The sequence below is a fragment of the Schistocerca nitens genome, chromosome 5 (genome assembly GCF_023898315.1).
Source record: "Schistocerca nitens isolate TAMUIC-IGC-003100 chromosome 5, iqSchNite1.1, whole genome shotgun sequence".
Classification (NCBI taxonomy): Eukaryota; Metazoa; Arthropoda; class Insecta; order Orthoptera; family Acrididae; genus Schistocerca; species Schistocerca nitens.
Genome location: NC_064618.1, coordinates 356,022,180 through 356,045,720, shown reverse-complemented (window position 1 = coordinate 356,045,720; position 23,541 = coordinate 356,022,180). Strand labels below are relative to the sequence as shown.

At 39.1% G+C, this 23,541-nt stretch overlaps 1 protein-coding gene across 1 annotated transcript in view; it reads left to right on the top strand.

The window, feature by feature from the left end:
• LOC126260454 (dynein axonemal heavy chain 6) overlaps positions 1-23,541 on the top strand; it is a 1,163,459-nt gene that overhangs the window by 175,608 nt on the left and 964,310 nt on the right. The window lies entirely within an intron of this gene.

Here is a 23,541-nt window from a genome sequence, read left to right as displayed (position 1 = left end):
TTGTGACATATTGGAACTCCATATGTAAAAGGTAGGTCTTATTTTCTATTTATTATGATTTGTAATTATGCAATGTTCCCCAAGAGCAATGGTGAGTGTTCAGAGATATAACAGGAAAGATCATTTGAAGCCAAAAAGTAAACATGGGATCTAAAACGCGTATCTTAAGACCTATAAGAACTTGTTCAGTAAAAGACATGTGTCCCATTACAGTGAAGATGAACAAGTGCTAATAACTCTTAAGGGCATACATTTTAGAGCCCATATTTACTAGACAGCTTTTCCTTGTTTTTGTCGAAACTATCTCCTCCACACAGATTTGTTTCATAGTCTTGAAGATGAAGTAGTGCTCACAGCTTGTGATAACACTGGTGTGGGGACTACTTTATGGTCACCTTTTAAAAATACGAGATTTGTTCAAAAAATTCTGAAACAATCATAATTTCGTGCCAATGGTTTGTTGAAGTGAAATGTGGTTCACATCCCTACACAAGCCTGTGTTTATGTGTAACTGCCAGAAGTCTCATTGTTGTATGTTTGTTACTTATTGTTCAGTGCTGGGTTGAGTAGAGTATTGGTTCTGCACAGTTTGCGAATTTCAAGGTGGCAGAGCTAGAGGAGCAACGCATCTGCATTAACTTTTGTGTGAAACTTGAGAAAACCATTAGAGAGACACACAAAATGATGCAGAAAGCCTACAGTGATGAGTGCTTAAGCTATAATTGTTGTTACAAACGGTCCATAGGGTTTAAAAATGGCCGTATGGAAGTTAAAGATGTCACTCGTTCAGGATGCTGTGGGGCGGCGAGTAAGAATTGGGAAATATAATTGCAGTACAAAATGTTTGTTTGTTGGATCAGCTTCTGGCTATTAGAATATTGTTAAAGCTGTCTTTCGCCGTTCTCAACACTGGCTCTCTATTTACATGTTAGCCCCCAGAAAGCGATTTAACAAAACGTGAAGCTTGTAAAAAGAGTTCCTAGTGCCCACTTCACCTGAGAAATCTATTATAGCTGCAGCTTGTAGCTCCGAGGAATCAGGAGATTGTCCGGAATTCATAATCAAACACGATTTTTCAAAATAGTTGAGTATATTCTGAAATTCACTGGTAACAACACAAGTACCCTTTCAACCTACTAACAGAGCAGTTCAGAGTCTAATGCGCTGATGCAACTATAAATGTCCGAATTAAATGTTAAAAAGAATGCTCGCCATAATTTGATGAGAGTATTTCATCAAACGCCACGCTAAATAATTGGTAGAATGTCTGTCCCGCGACGGCACGTGAAAATACGACAATACGCAAACTGAGGCTAGATAATGAAAATCACTTGAAATGATTTCATGGTTACGCGCATCTCTAGTAACTTAATACGGCACCCGAGGCTGTTCTTCGCAGTGATACCGATGCGGCGCGACTGCCGACACAGATGGCGTGTCATTCAGCGTCTGGAGAGAACTGGGGCCTTGCTTCCTCGCGCAGTGCTCCTTTATATTAATCCGCGGTGCGGACGGCTAAGGGAACGCCTGATCAAATCGGCTGTCCCGACTAGCCGCTGGGCTAGTAACGCACCACTTCAAGTTACATAATAAATTATAGCTTCTCTTGCTGATGGCCGATGAAGCTCTTAATTTAACTGTGCATTCAGCACGCAGGTAAGTATTGATAATAAAATTTTGACGTGGCTAAGTTAAATATTGTGGGCGAGAGAATTAATTTAATTGCACAGCACGCAGCAGATGAGCTCTGAACTGTCCCTTTTGAGATCCGCTATAGCTATAATTTTATAGGTATTCAAAAGAAACTTTTCACATCTTCATAGTCATAGCGGACCTCCAACCTATTTAAATCTAAACATCCTAGCCTTACTTCCTAGCCTACTTAATCTATCTTGCTTCCTTCAGTTTTGAGACGAAAACCACAAAATCATGAATTTCCACTAAAATCTTAATCTGTGAAATCCAAAGTACTGTTTTTATTAAATCATTATGAAAGCTGAATCTAAATATAAATTTTGAAGTCTCTAGCTCTTTTCTGTTGCGCCAATTATTTTTGCATAAAAACGTCCAAATCTCGGAAATGGCTTAAGTTATCGAACTGATATTTAACACACATTAATTTAGCATTAGTTCTGACATGATAGAACAGTTTTAGGTCATTTGCTTGATTTTTAAGGTATTGCGCAACATTTATGACGTCAGAGCTAGTTACAGCAGACTGGCTGGCATACAATGATGTGAATTTACTACAGCGTGAGTAGGCTGCTTCCCTACATCACCCTCTACTTAAATTTTTTTTTGTTTATGAATGTTAATGAATGAAAAAAAATTTAATTACAAAAAGGGAAGCAAGAGTACAATTTAACTTCCTATGAAAATTCAAAATTGAAATGTAAATATGTAGAAACATTAAAAGAAAACTGATTACCTACATTAATTATTTAAATTGTGGGCATGTTCACTGCCTTTTAAACAATGTCATTACTCAAAATTTTAAGCAAAGTCAACGAAATACTTTGGCATACATATTGCCTTAGACAAACAAACACATACAATATGAAAATTATGAAAATCTTAGATCCACTAAATACATTAAATACATTTTTACATACACAAATTCAAAGAAATTAACATGATACATAAACAGATGATTATCTCTTATCAGTCTTTGCTAAACCTGAAAGAAAATTTTCACAAATGATTTTTACACACGTGGTTGTAGCCGCTTTGGCTGGCGTCCTACACTTCCATTCACAAGGGTAGAGGAGGGGAAGTTGCTATGGTGTGCGTCCTTCACGTTCTCTCTCTAAATTACATGGGGAAAGGGGAGGGGTCACTGTGAGTTGTGTCCAAGTCACTCCACGCTTTCACGCAGCTACCAGGCTGCCATTATCTGGTTTGTCCTGTAGAACAAACAAAAAGGGTGCCTCAGACTCTGTTCACTTAATATCTAAGGGTGGGTCAGAATGAAATGGGGATATATACATTTAATCCTTCAATATGTTGCTGGAACAAATTTAACAGAACCTTTTCAATATTACTCTCGTGGTTACTTAATTGTCGTAAAATCGGTAAACAAACGGCTCAAAACGCCGTTAGTCACGTACTAGAGAAAATTTATGCTCCTAAGGCATACAATCATAAATCATTTTTAATCTGAATTTATTATTTCTGGGCCAGAACACTGAACCAATGCTCGGTACATTTCTGACAAATCTGTATTTTAAGCACTTAACTGACTTATCTTTGATTACCTTATTCTTAGAGATAGTATGAGTATGATTAGTGGTTGTTTTCTCAGCTTCTTTGTACATGTGAGTAACTTTTGGTAATAGTACAGTTCTGAGTGTTCAAAACACACTACGTTTAGTTGACTACTAAATCCCACTTATTGGTCCTCTGCTGTTGTCAGTTCCACATCTGCAATTAGGTACTTGCTTACTTTGAAGTGTATTTATGCTGAGCTAAAATAATGTTTCACGTCTGTCATTATGTGCTTACTTACTTTGCTAGTGTATTACTTATTTAACACTCACTCCATTAAAATTTAAAGCATAGGATAGCACATTTATTTCATATCCATAGTGTATTGCAGCTGATTAGTTTGCTCACGTGGCAATCCATTTCCACTCGATCGGACGCTGAAACCACACGTAGTCTCTCTCGACTTACCACTAAAATGCATCAAGCAATTATGGACGAGCGTAATGCTAAATTCCTTAAACCTATAGGACACCATGAGCTGCTCTGTCTCATCTAACATAAGGGTACCTATGGTCCCATTCACGCCTCCAACTCAACCTCAATACGTGTAGGTGTATCCTGTCACACTCTACACTATAATAATGGCCAGCTCCAACCTTATAAATACTTCAGGGACGTGTCCTTCACGTCTCAACTACAAACACTGCTCAATTCTATTATACTGCCTTTCCTTGCTATACAAGGTGAGTTCATCCTTACAACTTATCTGCACATTTTTCATAACACTAAGCAATCTCTTTCTTACTATTTATTAGTTAGCTCTAATGCATACACTAGGTTTCACTACCACTTCAGATCCTGCTTGTACATGAATTTGTACATCTTTTTTAAAATATTATTATGGGACCATTTCCAATAAAACAACACTTGTACTTACAATATTACCAAGCTTCTATACATAATTGTTACTCAAATACATTTTATTTTATGTACGTCATACTTCTCTATTGTTTGTCACTATTAGGTTTGTCATATCAGGTGTTTTTCTTCACTAATCGGTAGATAGAATGGTTACATAACGCACGGCTTGATAGCCATAACAGAAAATTTAATATTTGAAAAAGCAAAAGCCGAAATTTTTGTGGACAGGAAAGATGAAGAATGAGTGAGACCTGAAAGGGAAAGAAGATCTCACACAGCTAGGACCGCACAGCTGCCACACTGTGTAGAGGTTACAGAACAACCTCCTCCCTACAGCATTCATTAGTTGAATGCTGGCTTAATAGTCATAACGGAAAATTTTTGTTGGTGGAAAGATGAGGTCGAAATTTTTGTAGATAGGAAAGATGAAGAATGAGTGAGACCTGAAATGGGAAAGAAGATCTCACACAGCTGGGACTGCGCAGCTGCCACACTGTGTAGAGGTTACAGAACAACCTCCTCCCTACAGCATTCATTGGCTGCCTATGAATCTGCCCCGTCGATCTGAAAATACTTTATGATGCCTTTTTAGAACCTGTCTCAGTTCTTCCTTCTGATTGGCTGAAATCTTATCGATTTCCTGCAATTTAGCCTCTATTTTGTTCAAAATATTTGCTTCTTCTTCTTCTTCTTCTGTGTTTAGCTTACTTGTACTAAGATTAACACCTTCGTCCCAATACCTCCTATTTTTCAGAACTCATATAGGCAGCTCCCAAGTTTCATCATCAGTTACTTCATGTTTATCACTAAAAGGTACTATAATTACTCCGGTTATTGGCAAGACCATTTTTAACTGGCTTCTTTCAAAGTCAACAACACCCTGATATTTTGACAAGAAATCTATGCCAATTAAAACCTCAATACTGAGATTGTTTACAATTAAACATGGATGATCAATTAAATTACCATTAATGGTAAAGGGCAGCAAAGCTTCTTGCTTTACCGTTTTTGACACCTTGCCAGTAGCACCAATTATTCTTAGTCCTGATACCCTCATTACTGTAAGCTTGTCTTTACCAGGTAATGCATCAAAGAAGGACTGAGATATTGCACTCACCTCACTTCCACTGTCTAAGAGACAACGTACATTGATACCCAACATATTCACTATTATTATAGGGTGGCTTATTCTAGGTTGTACAGGTGGTTTCTCAAATTCATCTAATAGTTCCTTTTGGATTCGTCTCCAACTAAAGTGATCGACATCAGTCTTCATTACCTTTAGGTCACAGTGTGTAGGGGTTTCCTGAATTACATTTTCAGCTGCCTTTTCCAGTCGGTCTATTAATTTTAAATCGAAACACCGCACGACTTCATTACATTTAGTTTGCTGAACATGACCCAAATTACTGTAGTCTGAGCGATTCTGCGCCTCCAGACCGGGCATAACATTAGTTACAGCTAAACCACTTTCACCATTATCGTCGGTTTCCTTCTCAAGTGACAACTGGTCACAGCTACCGGGTTCATCGACCCCCAACAACCTACCCTCTACATTCTCACTTACCTCCTGTCCTAAATCTATTAGTATACTATCAACATCCTGTACTGGCACTTTAGATAAGAGCACATCATCTTCATTGTAAATATAAGCATGAATTTCTTCTGCTTCTTCACCTGACAATTCAATATTTTGTAGCTCTTCCCTATCATTACACAGTTGCGCCTTCTCTTTCTCTTCCCACTTAGAAAGCATCTCTAACACGGTATCTATCAAATACTGTGAGTGATCTAATATTTCTGTTGTATCCTTAGGTGCTACCGACTCTTCATCCACATGTTCAGTTTGAGTATTCTGATCTGTCTTACCAATTCCCTTAACTACTGGCTTAGGAAAAGTAACCGCCTGGTGAGCGCCAGTGTCCTCATAGACGGGAACTAGTTTTCCTACCTCAGCCTACTGCTGTTTCCTTTATTTTCATTATAGTTGATTGGCACAGCATTACTTTCCGTACTGTGGTTTACATGCATAATTTTGTTTGGAACAACATTACTGTCATTTGGATGCCATTGTTGGTTCTGATAATTATTTCCCCAATTCCTACCTTTCCTAGGATGGCGAACACCTACTGTTCTGATGTTTACATTGCCATTTTGCTCGTTCCTAAAATTACTACTATTATTATTAGCATTTCTATTATTACGTGTTTGCTCCTCATTGGCAGCAACACGTTCTACACGTTCCAGATACTCAATGAAACGATCCAGATTGTCTCTAGGGGCAGATATAATTCTAGTTTGCCAATACCATGGCAGTTTGGCTTCAAGACCTAATATAATCATTTCCGGTTTTAGCTTTTCCGCCAAATGTGACAAACGTGAGATCCATGACCTAGCAAACTCTTTAATGGATTCCTTACCTGCATTGAAGCGTTTTCCACTCCAAAATTCTCTCAACACTTCATTTTGCTTACTGCTAGACCAATACTCATTAATGAAAGCTGTTTTAAACTCCGCTAATGTTTTACACTTCAACATAACATCAGCTGACCAACGCATGGCGTCACCTGCTAAATGGCTTCTAATAAATGAGATTTTCTCTCGTTCAGACAAAGTTGGTGGAATCACATCTTCAAAATCGTTCCAGAAATCTAGCGGGTGGATATTCTTATCTGGATCGAACCGCAAGAACTGCCGACACCCGATAAAAGCGGCGTTTGCAGCTACAACTTGTTGTACACTACCATTACCAGAAGTTACTGAAGCTACTCTACTTTCAAGGTTAGCCATGTTAGTATTAATATTTTCTACTTTCATTTCCACATTATCTACTCTTTGTACAATATGAGTAGTATCAGTTTTGATTGCCTCTACGTCTGCTTGACATATGTTTACCTTTATATTAACATCTTTAAATCTATCTGAGCACAGTTCAGATTCCGCCTCGATCTTTTCTGTTAGCTTGTGCTCCAGCTTCGCATCTTCCATTTGGAAGTCTTTGCGAACCTCAGCAACTTCGGATTTAACTGTTTTATACATTTCTGAAAATTGTTGAGCAACCTTTTTCTTAATATCCTCATGGTTGTAATCAATCTTATAGTTTAAACTATCTAGATCCTCTTTCAACTTATTGCAACCAGCCTTGAAGGTATCGTCCATTACCTCCAATCGTTTATTAAAATTAGTTTGGCTGGCCATAATCTCAGACTTTAATTCAGCATTCATTCTAGCTGACATTTCTGCATGACTGCTTTTGACCTCAGTTATTTCAGACTTTAATTCAGCATTGCTGGCAGCTATTGCTCGTAATATAACATTTAAATCAACAGCCCCAGCATCCTTTGGTTGCCCACTAGCTAACTTTTTATCACAAAAAACTAGCTCCAATACCAGAATCATCAAAACTACATGAAACTTCTGATTGATCAGTTATATCTAACTTCTCCTGTTTAAACTTTACTATCTCTGATGACGGTTTCATTATTAATGCATCAGAGAAACTATCATCCAATAAATTTACAATTTCTACTTTCTGCTTTACTACAGGGGTCTCTATTATTGAATCATTGCCCCTTCCCACACTACTGTCAGGAGACAATACTTCATATTTCACTTTAACATTACTACTTTCATGCATGTTTGTACTTGAAACGTAGTCTGAATTTACAGTTCCCTCAACAGACATAGGTTCTAATTTAAGTTTAAACTCAGTTCCTTTTGGCGGTTCCATCGCCGACAGTCTTTTATTGCAGGTTAGTAAAATTTTTAACAGCTTTTCACTTAACTTAGTTCCTTCTGCACGACGTTGTCGGCGCGGCGTACCAGTATTACTAAGGCGACGCGGCACGTTGAACTGCAGACGGCACTCCGACGGCTGTTGTGTGTTAGCGTGGCCCGTAACTACAGGCGCGGCTCCGGCTGATGCGGCTCCAACTGCGGTGCGGCGAAACTGGCTACTCGCGATGCCAGCAGCACCGCTAGACTCAGTGCCAGCTCCGTGAATCCAGATGCGTTGTTAATCCAATAGCGTCGTCCACATGCACACGTAACACTTTCACTGTTCTATTACTCAGCTGCGTGTCGCATTCCACTCGCGAATCCGAATAGTTAAGAATCACTTTCACTTAATTGATTTCCCGGCCGATGCACCATATGTGGGGCGGCGAGTAAGAATTGGGAAATATAATTGCAGTACAAAATGTTTGTTTGTTGGATCAGCTTCTGGCTATTAGAATATTGTTAAAGCTGTCTTTCGCCGTTCTCAACACTGGCTCTCTATTTACATGTTAGCCCCCAGAAAGCGATTTAACAAAACGTGAAGCTTGTAAAAAGAGTTCCTAGTGCCCACTTCACCTGAGAAATCTATTATAGCTGCAGCTTGTAGCTCCGAGGAATCAGGAGATTGTCCGGAATTCATAATCAAACACGATTTTTCAAAATAGTTGAGTATATTCTGAAATTCACTGGTAACAACACAAGTACCCTTTCAACCTACTAACAGAGCAGTTCAGAGTCTAATGCGCTGATGCAACTATAAATGTCCGAATTAAATGTTAAAAAGAATGCTCGCCATAATTTGATGAGAGTATTTCATCAAACGCCACGCTAAATAATTGGTAGAATGTCTGTCCCGCGACGGCACGTGAAAATACGACAATACGCAAACTGAGGCTAGATAATGAAAATCACTTGAAATGATTTCATGGTTACGCGCATCTCTAGTAACTTAATACGGCACCCGAGGCTGTTCTTCGCAGTGATACCGATGCGGCGCGACTGCCGACACAGATGGCGTGTCATTCAGCGTCTGGAGAGAACTGGGGCCTTGCTTCCTCGCGCAGTGCTCCTTTATATTAATCCGCGGTGCGGACGGCTAAGGGAACGCCTGATCAAATCGGCTGTCCCGACTAGCCGCTGGGCTAGTAACGCACCACTTCAAGTTACATAATAAATTATAGCTTCTCTTGCTGATGGCCGATGAAGCTCTTAATTTAACTGTGCATTCAGCACGCAGGTAAGTATTGATAATAAAATTTTGACGTGGCTAAGTTAAATATTGTGGGCGAGAGAATTAATTTAATTGCACAGCACGCAGCAGATGAGCTCTGAACTGTCCCTTTTGAGATCCGCTATAGCTATAATTTTATAGGTATTCAAAAGAAACTTTTCACATCTTCATAGTCATAGCGGACCTCCAACCTATTTAAATCTAAACATCCTAGCCTTACTTCCTAGCCTACTTAATCTATCTTGCTTCCTTCAGTTTTGAGACGAAAACCACAAAATCATGAATTTCCACTAAAATCTTAATCTGTGAAATCCAAAGTACTGTTTTTATTAAATCATTATGAAAGCTGAATCTAAATATAAATTTTGAAGTCTCTAGCTCTTTTCTGTTGCGCCAATTATTTTTGCATAAAAACGTCCAAATCTCGGAAATGGCTTAAGTTATCGAACTGATATTTAACACACATTAATTTAGCATTAGTTCTGACATGATAGAACAGTTTTAGGTCATTTGCTTGATTTTTAAGGTATTGCGCAACATTTATGACGTCAGAGCTAGTTACAGCAGACTGGCTGGCATACAATGATGTGAATTTACTACAGCGTGAGTAGGCTGCTTCCCTACAATGCCCTTCGACGTCTACCAACAACGCACATGTTAGGAACATCAACGAAATTGTGTGTGTCAATCAAGGACTGACTGTTTGAAAGATTGCAGAAGAATCTAACATTTCAGTTGGATCATGTCATGAAATCCTGACACAGCATCTTGGAATGCATTGTGTTGCCATAAAGTTCGTGCCATTCCTAGTGAGTCAAGATCAGAAAGACCTTCAACTCCCAATCTGCGAAGAGCTTTCGGACTGTGCAAATGAGTACTAGATATTCCATAAGAGAATTATGACTGGTCATGAAATGTGTGTCTATGGTTATGATGTTAAGAATGTTGAGACAAAGGTTCAGTCTTCAAGTTGGGTTGGGAACGGTTCTCCAAGACCAAATAGCTCATCAGGTCAGAACAAATGTCAAAGCCATGCTGGTAGTTTTCTTTGACTTTGAAGGATTAGTTCATCATAAATTCATGCCACAGATACAAACTGTTAATCAATGGTACTGTCTGGATGTGTTGTGATGCCTGCTGCTAGAAAATGGGAGAAGGAAATGGCCTAAAATGTGATGAAACAATTCATGGCTCTTGCATCACTGTAATATAGCCACACTCATCCTTTGCTGGTGTGTGACTATTGCACAAAAAATGAAGTCACTGTACTGCCTGATCCTCCACACTCTCCAGACCTGGCCTCTATGTACTTTTTTAATTTACAAAGTTGAGAACCCCATTGGAAGGACAAAGATTTCCGATGATAAAAGAAAATTTGCAGATGGCACTTCGCATGACCCAGCAAGAGGTGTACCTATTTATTTATTTATTACTGTCCTACACTCGTGTTCTCTGCTGGAAATATAATTTTGCCATGAAGAAAACTAATCCTAATCCTACTCCTAATGATCCAACTCCCCAAAAGACTATCCAAATTGAACCCTGCCTGGAACAGTTCTGTCCTCGGTCACAGCGGGACCCACCTCCTCTTCCTCAAAATCACCCTCTCCAAACCTTCCAGGAATTTCTCACTTCCAGCCTTGCCTCTCAATCCTTCTTGAAAAACCTTAACCGTACTCCCAACATCACCACAGCTGAAGCCCAGGCTATCCGTGATCTGAAGGCTGACCGATCCATCGTCATTGTTCTGGCTGGCAAGGGTTCCACGACTGTGGTACTTGATCATCAGGAGTATGTGGCTGAGAGACTGCGTCAACTTTCAGACAACACTACATGCAAAGTTTGCCAAGGTAATCCCATTCCTGATATCCAGGCGGAGCTTCCAGAAATCCTCAGAACCTTAGGCCCCCTACAAAATCTTTCACCTGACTCCATCAACCTCCTGACCCCACTGACACCCCGCACCCCTACCTTCTACCTACTTTCTAAAATTCACAAACCCAATCACTCCGACTGCCCCATTGTAGCTGGTTACCAAGCCCCACAGAACGTATCTCTGCCTACGTATATCAACACTTTCAACCCATTACATGCAGTCTCCTATCCTTCATCAAAGACACCAACCACTTTCTCGAATAACTGGAATCCTTACCCAATCTGTTACCCCCGGGAACCATCCTTGTGATCATTGATGCCACTTCCTTATACACAAATATCCTGCACATCCAGGGCCTCGCTGCGATGGAGCACTTCCTCTTACACCGATCACCTGCTACCCTACCTAAAACCTCTTTCCTAACCCACAACTTCTTCACTTTTGAAGTCCAGGCATACCAACAATTAAAGGGAACAGCCATGGGTACCAGGATGGCCCTCTCGTATGCCAACCTATTTATGGGTCACTTAGAGGAAGCCTTCTTGATTACCCAGGCCTTCCAACCCAAAGTTTGGTACAGATTTATTGATGACATCTTCATGATCTGGACTCACAGTGAAGAAGAACTCCAGAATTTCCTCTCCAACCTCAACTCCTTTGGTTCCATCAGATTCACCTGGTCCTACTCCAAATCCCATGCCACTTTCCTAAACGCTGACCTCCATCTGTCCAATGGCCAGCTTCACACATCCATCCACATCAAACCCACCAACAAGCAACAGTACCTCCATTATGACAGCTGCCACACATTCCATATCAAACGGTAGCTTAGGTCTTAGTGGCAAATTAATCTGTTCCAGTCCTGAACCATCACACCAATAACCTGAATACAACTTTCGCATCCCGCAACTATCCTCCCGACCTGGTACATAAGCAAATAGCTAGAGCCACTTCCTCATCCCCTCAAACCCAGAACCTCCCACAGAAGAACCAAAAAAGTGCCCCACTTGTGACAGGATACTTCCCAGGACTGGATCAGACTCCGAATGTGGCTCTCCAGCAGGGATACGACTTCCTCAAATCCTGGCCTGAAATGAGATCCATCCTTCATGAAATCCTCCCCACTCCACCAAGAGTGTCTTTCCGTCATCCACCTAACCTTCTTAACCTCTTGGTTCATCCCTATGAAATCCCCAAACCACCTTCCCTACCCTCGGTCTCCTACCCTTGTAACCGCCCTGGTAAGTCCTGTCCCATGCACCCTCCCACCACCACCTACTCCAGTCCTGTAACCCGGAAGGTGTACATGATCAAATGCAGAGCCACATGTGAAAGCACCCACGTAATTTACCAACTGACATGCCCCCACTGTGAAGCCTTCTATGTGGGAATGACCAGCAACAAACTGTCCATTCGCATGAATGAGGATCACCCTGTGGCTAAACATGCCTTGGTGCACGGCCAGCACATCTTGGCACAGTGTTACACCATCTGGGTTATCTGGATACTTCCCAATGACACCAACCTATCAGAACTCCGGAGATGGGAACACTTAGTGACTGTAGTTGTTTTTTCATTCTGCGATCAGTTATCTCAATATCTGGCATTTCAATGTTCGCAAAATAGTTGAAAGGGGGGAACGTGTTATGACCTTCTGTGGTGAATCGGTTTCAGTCGACCAAATTCAGTATTTTAGCCTTCTCTCTATTATCTTCCATTTCAGTGTCAGTATGATCACTGAGCGAATGAATATATGATTTTGACCCACTTACTGATTTCACATATGACCAAAATCTTTTAGGGTATTTACTGAGATCAGTTAACAAAGTTTTACTTTCGAAGTCATTGAATGCTTCTCTCATCTCTCTCATTACACTCATATTCATTTTGTTCAGTTTTTGTTTGTCAGCTAGGTTTTTACTTCTCTTGAATCTGAGATGAAGTTCTCTTTGTTTCTGTAGAAGTTTTGTAACATGGCTATTAAAGCATGGTGACTTTTTCCTGCCACTTAGGACTTTACTTGGAACATACTTGTCTAGGAAATGTTGCACAATGCCTTTGAAATTTTTGCCGTTTGTTCTCCACACACTTGTCCTCATCACCGTATATTTGATACTGATTGCTCAGGTACTCTGAAATTTGTATCCTGTCATTCTTACTAAGTAAAAATATCTTCCTATCTTTCTTAACATTCTTTGTAAGGCCTGTTGTCGTAGATGCTATCACAGCCTTATGGTCACTGATATTTGCATTTACATTGACAGATTCAATAAGTTCAGGTCTGTTTGGTGGTAGGAGTCCTAAGATGTTACCCTCACAAGTTGGTTCCCTAAATGTCTGCTCAAAAGTGAGTTTTGGACAAACATCTAGAACAGTGCCACACGAATTCCTGTCTTTGACACCAGTTTTGATAGCATGACACTCCCATTATATATCTGGCAAGTTGGTCACCCTTTGGTAAAGCGGCATGATCAGGAAAATTATTAATGATATTCTGCATCTATGTTGACATATACACTCTGCACACCACTATGAGGTGCATGGCAGAGATACATCCCATTTTACCAGTTATTAGGGTTTCTTCCTGTTCCATTCACATATGGGGCATGGGAAGAATAATAGTTTGAGTGCCTCTGTCTATACAGTGATTATTCTAATGTTATCTTCATGATCCCTATGTGAACAATACTTTTGCATCACCTCGGTTCTGAGTGTTCCGGAACCTGTACAGAAAATTGGAACAGAGATCAACATAAATATCATTTCTGCCCTTTACATTGCTCATGAAAACCACACATTGCATGTTGTACCACCATACAGTGAGACCTTCAGAGGTGGTGGTCCAGATTGCTGTACACACTGGTACCTATAATACCCAGTAGCATGCCCTCTTGCATTGATGCATACCTGTATTCGTCATGGCATGCTATCCAAAATTTCATCAAGGCACTGTTGGTCCAGATTGCCCCACTCCTCAACGGCGATTTGGCGTAGATCCCTCAGAGGGGTTGGTGGGTCACATTGTCCATAAACAGCCCTTTTCAATCTGTTCCAGGCATGTTTGATAGGTTTCATGTCTGGAGAACATGCTGGCCACTCTAGTCAAGCAATGTGGTTATCCTGAAAGAAGTAATTCACAAGATATGCATGTTGTGGGTGCAAATTGTTGTCCATGAAGATGAATGCCTCGCCAATATGCTGCCGATATGGTTGCACTATCGGTCGGAGGATGACATTCACGTATTATACAGCCGTTATGGTGCCTTCCATGACCACCAGTGATATGATATATATTGGCCCCACATAATGCCACCCCAAAACTATGGGGAACCTCCACCTTGCTGCACTCACTGGACAGTGTGTCTAAGGCATTCAGCCTGACTGGGTTGCCTCCAAACATGTCTCTGGCAATTGTCTGGTTGAAGGCTTATTCGACCCTCGTAGGTGAAGAGAACGTGATGCCAATCCTGTGCACCCGTGTGTACCACGGTGCACGGTGCTGTGGTTGCAAAGATGGACCTCGCCATGGATGTTGGGACTGAAGTTGCGCATCATGCAGCCTATTGCGCACAGTTTGCATCATAACATGACATCCTGTGGCAACACGAAAAGCATTATTCAACATGGTGGCGTTGCTGTCAGAGTTCTTCCGAGCCATAATTGTTAGGTAACGGCCATCCACTGCAGTAATAGCCCTTGGGCAGCCTGAGTGAGGCATGTCACTGACAGTTCCTGTGTCTCTGTATCTCCTCCATGTCCAAACAACATCACTTTGTTCACTCCGAGACGCTTGTACCCTTCCCTTGTTGAGAGCCCTTCCTGGCGCAAAATAACAATGCAGACGCAATCAAGCCGTGGTATTGACTGTCTACGCATGGTTGAACTACAGACAACACAAGCTGTGTACCTCCTTCCAGGTGTAATGACTGGACCTGATTGGCTGTCGGACCTCCTCCGTCTAATAGGCGCTGCTCATGCACATTGTTTACATCTTTGGGTGGGTTTAGTGACATCTCTGAACAGTCAAAGGGACTGTGTCTGTGATATAGTATTCACGGTCAACATCTATCTTCAGGAGTTCTGGCAACGGGGGTGGTGCAATACTTCTTTTGATGTTCCTAGAATAATCATTTAAAGCCGGTTCTTGAAACTATGCTAGTAGACTTTCTTGGGATAGTTTATGCCTATCTTCAAGAGTCTTTCAGTTCAGTTCCTTCAGTATCTCTGTGACACTCTCCAATGGATTAAACAAATCCATAACTATTCATGCTGCCCTTCTCTGTATTCATTCAATATCATTTTTAGTCCTATCTGGGTCTGGTTCTACACACATTTTAGAACCAGTTGCAGAAGTGATTTGTAAGTAATCTGCTTTGTAGATCAATAGCAGTTGCCGAGTATTCTACCAATAAACCAAAGTCTGCCACCTACTTGACCCACAACTGATCCTGTGGATCAGTCCATTTCATATCTCTACAAAGTATTACATGCAGGTAGTTGTATGAATTGGTTGATCCCACCATTGGACTCATTGATATTATGGTCATAGGATACTATGCTGTTTTTTGATTTTGTTAAGTGCAAAATTTTACATTTATGAACATTTAAACCAAGTTGCCAATCCCTGCACCATTTGGAAATCTTATCAAGATCTGACTGAATATTTATGCAGCTTCTCTCAGATAGTACTTCATTATAGATAACTGAATCATCTGCAAGAAACCTGATTTTACTTTTAATGTACAATATGAGCAGCAAGGGTACCAACACACTTCCCTGGGGTACACCCGAAGTTAATTGTTCATCTGATGATGAGTCTCCAGCCCAGATAACATGTTGCATCCTTGTTACCAAAATGTCTTCAATCCAGTCACAAATTTCACATGATACTCCATATGATCATACATTTGACAATAAGTGTAGGTGTGGTACTGAGTCAAATGCTTTTTGGAAATCAAGAAATACAGCATCTACCTGTCTGCCTTGATGGTTGCTCATTTCATAAGGCTGAAAGGTAATTTCCTTTTCCTCTCATGTGCCATGTCATTGAGATCAAGGCATTATTGATTCATGTCTTGTGTTTCTCTTATATTACTACATGCTGTAGTGATTGATACAGTACTACCCAGAATATTTAATATATACATTTTGTAGATAGTAAAGTAGTTTATACACTCAGATGTGTAACAAGACACACTTTCATATTTCATTAGTAATTGCAGTTTTGTGTAATTATGTCTCTCCTATGATATATATGTTCAGAGGGCTTTTCTAAGCCTTTTCTTTCCTCTACTCATGGCTCTAATGATATTTTTCTGTGCAGTAATAACTCTCACCAGATTTATTTTCTCAAACTCCCAGGAGTTAAGTTCATATCTGACAACTGATAGGAGCATACATTGTATGTTGTGTTTTTACTGTCTAATTTAGCTGTATTGTTTAAAATGTTTGTAGCATGAACACTGTTTAATTGTTTCATCATAACATGCACATAATTTATTCATATCAATTTTTTAATGACAATACCAAGAAATTTAGCATAATACATATTTATGAGATCATTTCCTTCATATTTTATTTATTAGTTGTATTCTGAACCTTGATTGAGGTTTATTAACACTTAATTGGAGACAGTCATCTTTAATCGTAGTTTCAAAATCACTATGAGTTTGTTTGATGCTACAAATTATATCTTTCCATTTGTTTCTGCAGAGATAATTGTGGCCAAAGCACCTGAATATAAAGGACAGTGTCTTTATTTATCTTATGTGGCATGTAATTTATATAGAATATGAAGAGTAATGGCCCATGTATTGACCCTTGATGAGCATCCAACTACATCTTTTTCCAGTTCAAAATGCTTTGTCATTATTTTGTTGAGGAAATTCTGGCTTATCTCTATGTTAAAAAAAAATCTACTGAAATGAACTGAATTCTTCCACATTCGCTCATTTATTCATTCATACATCATATCCTGTAACTTCAACCATATAAAGAAAGCCTTTAAAACTGTAGAACAAGTCAGATTATGCATCAACAAATGAATGAGCATTTGCAGACAATTTGCCAGTGTTCACTACCATTTGCGTATATCTGTGAATATGCATTTATGCTAGTGTAAATGGAAGAGAGCAGAAGATAACATAGCCTGTGAATGCTACATTATTGTGTTTTGGTGCTAATAATCAGCACACAATGTACAACACTGTTGGAGCTACAATTCAAAATTTTGATATCCAGATAAGATTATTTTTCATGACGATCCCACTGTTTCTGAAAAATTTAAACAAAATTGTATAGGAGAGGAAGAACCTCTGTGTCTGAATTTTTGTGTAAGTGTAAAATTTGTAGAGTAGTGCACTTAACATTGTGTTGCAGCTTCAGCTTTTCTTTACATTTTTCTAAAACCTCACATTGGTTGTCACTGTTACTTGTAACAATATTCTTACTGCACATTTCTATGGAACACTTACGTTTTGATTTTAACTGCATCACCCTGGGAATTTATTTCGTGTGATACTACTGAGTGAAAGTAAGAAAAATGTCCTAGCGATTCTGCCTGCACATCTCAAAGAAGAAAGTTATGATTTACCACGTCAAAAGCTGTAGTGCCTAGAACCGCTTCCAAGTATTTGTAAAAGTTGACTGTTTAAAATTGTGACTCATTGGTATTGTAGTCATGTGGCACTACTTTTGTGTGTTTAGTGAAATTAAAAATTTTAAAATTCTGAGAATTTTAAGTAAGTTTCCATTCTTTCCATCATTTGATATCTTATCAGTATCTGGTTGAACACTTGTGTAGGTTTTTTTTTAGATATTGCTTCATTAGAGATAAGTGCTTCATTTATAGTTTTACCTGTATTTCTTATTTATTTACTTATTTTTATTTATTTATTGTCGTCTGAATCATCCTCTGAATCAATACTGTACATGACATGCACAAGGTGATGCACAAACATACATTTGATGTTGGACATTATGATAATTTGCTGGCATGAAGTAATATGCCAAAAGTTTACACAAACATGAGCTTACATACATATTCTCTGAGAAGGTGTGAACACACAAATTTATGAACATACAAATTACGTACTCAGTTACACATTTGTATTTTAGTGCTGTATTCCTCTAACACATATACGCAACAGTACCTGGTTGGATATTCTTTCTGCACTTAATTTGCTTAGTACCAGATGATATAGATGCAAGATTTTACTCTTTACAAAATTCTTTGCTGCAATTTGTTTCATGTTTCTTTCCACCCATGTGGAGCAGAAATTCGCTTGCACTGTAGAAGCAATGATCAAGTAGGAATGATTGTAATTTTTTATTAAATACAGTCAGGGACTTACTATTTTTTTTTATTCCTGATGGCATGCTATTGTATATTTTAATGCCTTTGTTGAAGGGAGAGTTTTTAAAGGCAGAGGTGCACACACATTTCTTTAACATGGAGTTTCATTTTCTGTCTAGTACCATAGTCATGGACATTTGCATTTTTGTTAAATTTTGTAATATTACTTTTTACAAATTTGCATAGTTCTAGTATATACAGGCTGCCAAGGGTTAGGATGAGCAACCTTTGGAAGAGAGGTCTGCAGCTATCAATAGGCTTTACCTTGTTCATTATTCTTATAGCTCTCTTTTGGGTGAGGAGGATGTTTGGGCTATGTGTAGAGTCGCCTCAGAATATAATACCATACTGCATTACACTGTGGAATTGTGCATAGCAGTCTGTGTGAACAGTTTCTGGGCTTGTGCAGTATGCACCCATTGTACAATAGTCACTATTTCCTTAGAAGTTTGTTTACAGAGACTGTGTACTGTGGAGCATCCCTCCCATAATAAACTATTCTGCTAGGTCCATATCAATCCAGTCAAGCATTTTTATAAATTTGAGTCACAATTCCTGTATATGTATCTGCACAGAGCAAAATGTTTTGAGTTCACCTATGATGTGCGACACTAGTGCCTTTTGATCTAGTTTACTGTACATGTAAATCTTCCTGCTATTTTTTGTTGGTCATTGTGGCTTGATTTAGAGTTACAACATCCTGATTTTATTTTACTTTATTTTATTTTTTGTTATTTCACCCCATCCTACTGAGTTTAGATTTTTTAAGGCTTTTATTCTTTTAACTAAATTATGACAGACCACAGTTTTTAATCTGTATTTACTAGAACTTAGATGATATCTTAATATGGTCATTACTATTCAGTTAAATGGCTGGTGTTTCAACCTTCAAGACTGGGATTACTTGCATTTTTACTATTTCATACCTCATTTTATAAAAACAGGACCCTTGTAGGATCACTCAGTTGTCCATCTATCAAGCGGCCATGGCGTACGTCCTACCAGTCATGCAGGCGGGATGAGGTTCTCCTCACTCGCCTCCGCATCGGGCACAGTCCCTTAACGCACGGTTTTTTACTCCGGCGGGAGGACCCCCCAATCTGTAATGCTTGTCGCGTCCAGATAACTGTCCGCCTCATTTTACTTGAGTGTCCTTTATTCTCTGACCAGAGGGCGGTGGTTTCCTTGCCACCGGATTTGCCCTCTATTTTGCAAGACGACGCAACGACTGTGGTTAAGGTCTTACGGTTTTGTGTCCTGTCCAATTTGTTGCCTCGAATTTTAGGGAGAGGATTTTAATGTGCTGCTGGGTGATTGGCTCACCCAGGCTTTAGGTAAGAGGTCCGCCAGTCACGATTACCTACTTGTTTCACTTCGATTTCTGTTCTCTTTTCCTTGTGTTTCCTTTCCTTCTTTAGTGCGTTTCTTCTCCTCTTGTATTGACTCTGTATGTGAGGATTTGGAACTGTGTCAGGTCTGTGTCTTTTAGCCGTTCTCCTTGTTCGCTGTCCGTCTTCGTCCCTTCACTGCATGTGTTCCTGTTTCTATGCGTTTGGGCGCTGATGACCACGCTGTTTAGCGCCCGAAAACCTCAAACACACACACACACACTATCTGTCTGTCTGTCTGACAGACTGTTAAAAGATCATTTTCTCAGGAACAGGTAGCTGAGTCAAGTTTAAAAGGGGGAGAGAGAGAGAGAGAGAAAATAAATCACATTAGTTATCCAATTAAATTCAATCATTCTCAAAAGTCGTGAAATTTCTGGGACTGGTATCTTGCCAGTGCCAATGTTGATAACAGACAAATATCATCAATACTCTTGATTCCCATGATGGATGAACAAACTATATTCATAATTATGTTTGTACTGAACCCTCAGTGTGTGATTCCTGCTCGCACCTGCCCAATATTTTCGATTGAAACTTCCAAACCAACTTTGGCTGTTATTTTTTCAAATATATCAATTCAAAATTTAGTCTCTACCACATTATTTGCCAGTAGCACAAGATCATCTGCAAGTGCTAGGCAGTTAACTTTTTCATATGTCAATGTTTTGTTGACATTTCTTATTCTATTCTCCTATTACTTTCTACAATGCACCATTAAACACGAATGGTGACAGTACATTCCTGTTGAAGACCAGTTCAGATTTTGAGTGTTAGAAACAGTTCACATCTAAATTTAACATTTTATCTGTTAAGGGTAATTCCAATGTGGTTTATGAGTTTTTGCTGTAGTCTGTTTTCCTAAAGGATTTTCAGTAATGACTCTTGATGGATACTGTTATACTCTTTATTGAAGCCAATGAAACTTGTTTCAAACTCTTTGGTGTTTCATGACACACTTAAGACTGCTAATTTGATTGCGGCGACATCTTTTTGGTGAAAATCCTTCTAGGAAGTCTCCAAAGTCTGAGACAAATTGTTTCTGAATTTTTGCATTTATAATCGTACATAAAATCTTGTATGTGACATCAAACAGAGGTAACCCACGATAATCATTTTATGCAATGTTTATATTGTTATTGTGTTCCTGTCTTCAGGCATTTTCACAATGTTGGAGATGTCTATAATGTTTTTACGGAGGTTTTGAAGGGTTTGTTAATTTGCATTTTTTCATGATTCTGATGCGTTATAGTTCTTAGCCAATCAGTTGATTTGATCATTTCATTGTAATCTAGTGGTTTAAACTTAAGCAATAAAGTTTTGTATTTTGGATAAAGATCAAATTTTAGGTATTCTTTTAATTCCTCACAGTTTAATAATTGTTCTAAGTAGGTAACCAGAATTTTGTCAATGTCTTCATTATTGTTTACCATTTTCTCATTTTTACTTTCTATCATAAGTGTGGGTAGAGTACATTTTGATTGATATTGTCTAAATGTTTTGCAATAGTCTCTTGTTTTATGGTGAATGAATGCTTTGTCTGTGGTTTTCAGTGTTTCTTTTTGCAGATTTGTTTGAATTCTTCTAATTTATCTGACTATTACTCTTAATATCAGTGCTAAGTTCCTCTCAGGATCTTTCCATTTTCCTTTGTTGGCCATTTTTTATTGGAAGCAATTATCACCTCCATTTGTCACTTAAAAGTTGTTATATCAGTGCTAAGTTCCTCTCAGGATCTTTCCATTTTCCTTTGTTGGCCATTTTTTATTGGAAGCAATTATCACCTCCATTTGTCACTTAAAAGTTGTTTTCGTTAACTCCAAATATACCACAGTATTTATTAAATAACTGCCTCCATTGTTAATGGCTTCATGATCAGTCTGGTATTTACAAGACTTTAATTAGTATGGATGACTTCCAGAGTAAGACCTTGATCAACACACAGTTCATTTAATTTGTGACTTTTCTTGTTTTGTAATTTATGAGCTGGGCCATCTCCCCAATACTATAATGTGTCTTCTATCTTGCCACAACAGTGGAAAATCCAGGAGGGAATATAACAATATCATGAAAAGGATAGTTGTGGAGATGCTGTGTCACAGACAGACACAACAAAAAGACTGTAAGAAAATGAGCTTTCACACATACACTCATACAAATGCAACTCAGACATACATGACTGCTGTCCTGGCTACGGAGGACATCTTATTTTTGTGCTGAATTCACCAAGTGGAATTTTTTTTAAAAAACTTGCGTATCAGGTATCTTGGATATCAGTTGGTTGATTCTTGGCAAAATTTTTCATTTTTTTCCCTTCTTCGATCGAGTCAAAACGGCTATTATGGACCTCAAGTCCCACTCTAAATGGGGGGATGTTCCTCATTGCTCTTTTTCGTGGACATCCTTTAAAAAAATGGCATCCTCTTTGTTTTATTGGACCTCTGTGTTCTGAACTTCCTTAAGACCTGTTTTTAAAATTGTGTTTTCATTGATTACACCAGTTAAATGTTTTCTCCTGCTGAGTTTTGTTAATGAGTTTTATGTTTGATATTGCAGTGTATGAAAATGTTCTGATTTGTTGAACTGAGGCCTTTTTTTAGTCAATTGTGTCTGTTGGGTGTCTTATTGCTCTGATTTGCATTTGTCTTCTATGTGACACCCCTCTGAACCCAAGTGGTGTCTTCACTTGGATGTCCAATCTGGTGTATTTATTCATTATAAATCTTCATGTTTGGTTGATTACAATCAAAATGTTTCTGACTGAGACAAGGGTTTACAACTCCGTATGTGATCTGGAAAGGTGATTAGTGAAGTATGAAGTGTGTGTTGGTGGTTAAAGAATTTGTGAGTGTGTTTGATCTGCAATAGTTATTTTATTTCACTCACGGCTGGTGGTAAACCAGCCCCCTTGTCAGCCACCTGGGACACAGCCCATGGGATTGTCACTGCAACAGTAGATTCATGTTGCTCCTAGTTTGTTTAATACAATTTCAGATTGGTTCAGGAATGCATATGTGATTGAATATCTGTGAACATGATGTGTGCTGATAAGTAAGGTAATGTAAAAGGGAAGTTCTATGCAGGGGCTTTAAAAAATGAGATGGTTCGCTGGTTAAATTCTGGTCTCCAGCAGATATTTATCATGTAACACTTGTGATGTATGGAAGATTTTCCAAGCTCTGAGTGACTTAATTATGGACTATTGTAATTAGCTACAAAATTCTATATTTGTGGGAATAGTGGCACACCTTGCTGAGGCAGGCAGTTCAACTACATGTGAACGTCATGAGGTGGAATGTGGTACTTCTTTTTGATGATGCCACTGTCACTTGTGGTAGTTGATTCTAGATTCTATGTGACATAGTTTGCTGGAGATGTCTGGTATCCCAGGTTTTGATGTTACCATGATTTAAGTTAAGCTACAGAAAGCTATTGATTTCACGGGCAGGAACTCAAGATACAAACTGTACATTCCTCCTAGAGTCTACATTGTCAGTATAGCAATGCATACAAAAGCATCAATGTTTCAGATGTACATCAGGCATCCAGCAGTGTTTCAGGGAGACACTGACAAAGATCCAACTAAATGTTTGGATATGACCTTGTCACGAAATACACTTGGACGCGCGCGCACACACACACACACACACACACACACACAAAGAGGGGGGGGGGGGGGGGGAGATGCACCATGAAGTACTTGTGCAAATTGGTCAAAAATAGATATTCATACAGGTATCAGCTGAAAATGCGTAATTACAAACTCTGTTGGCTGATGGATAAACACGTA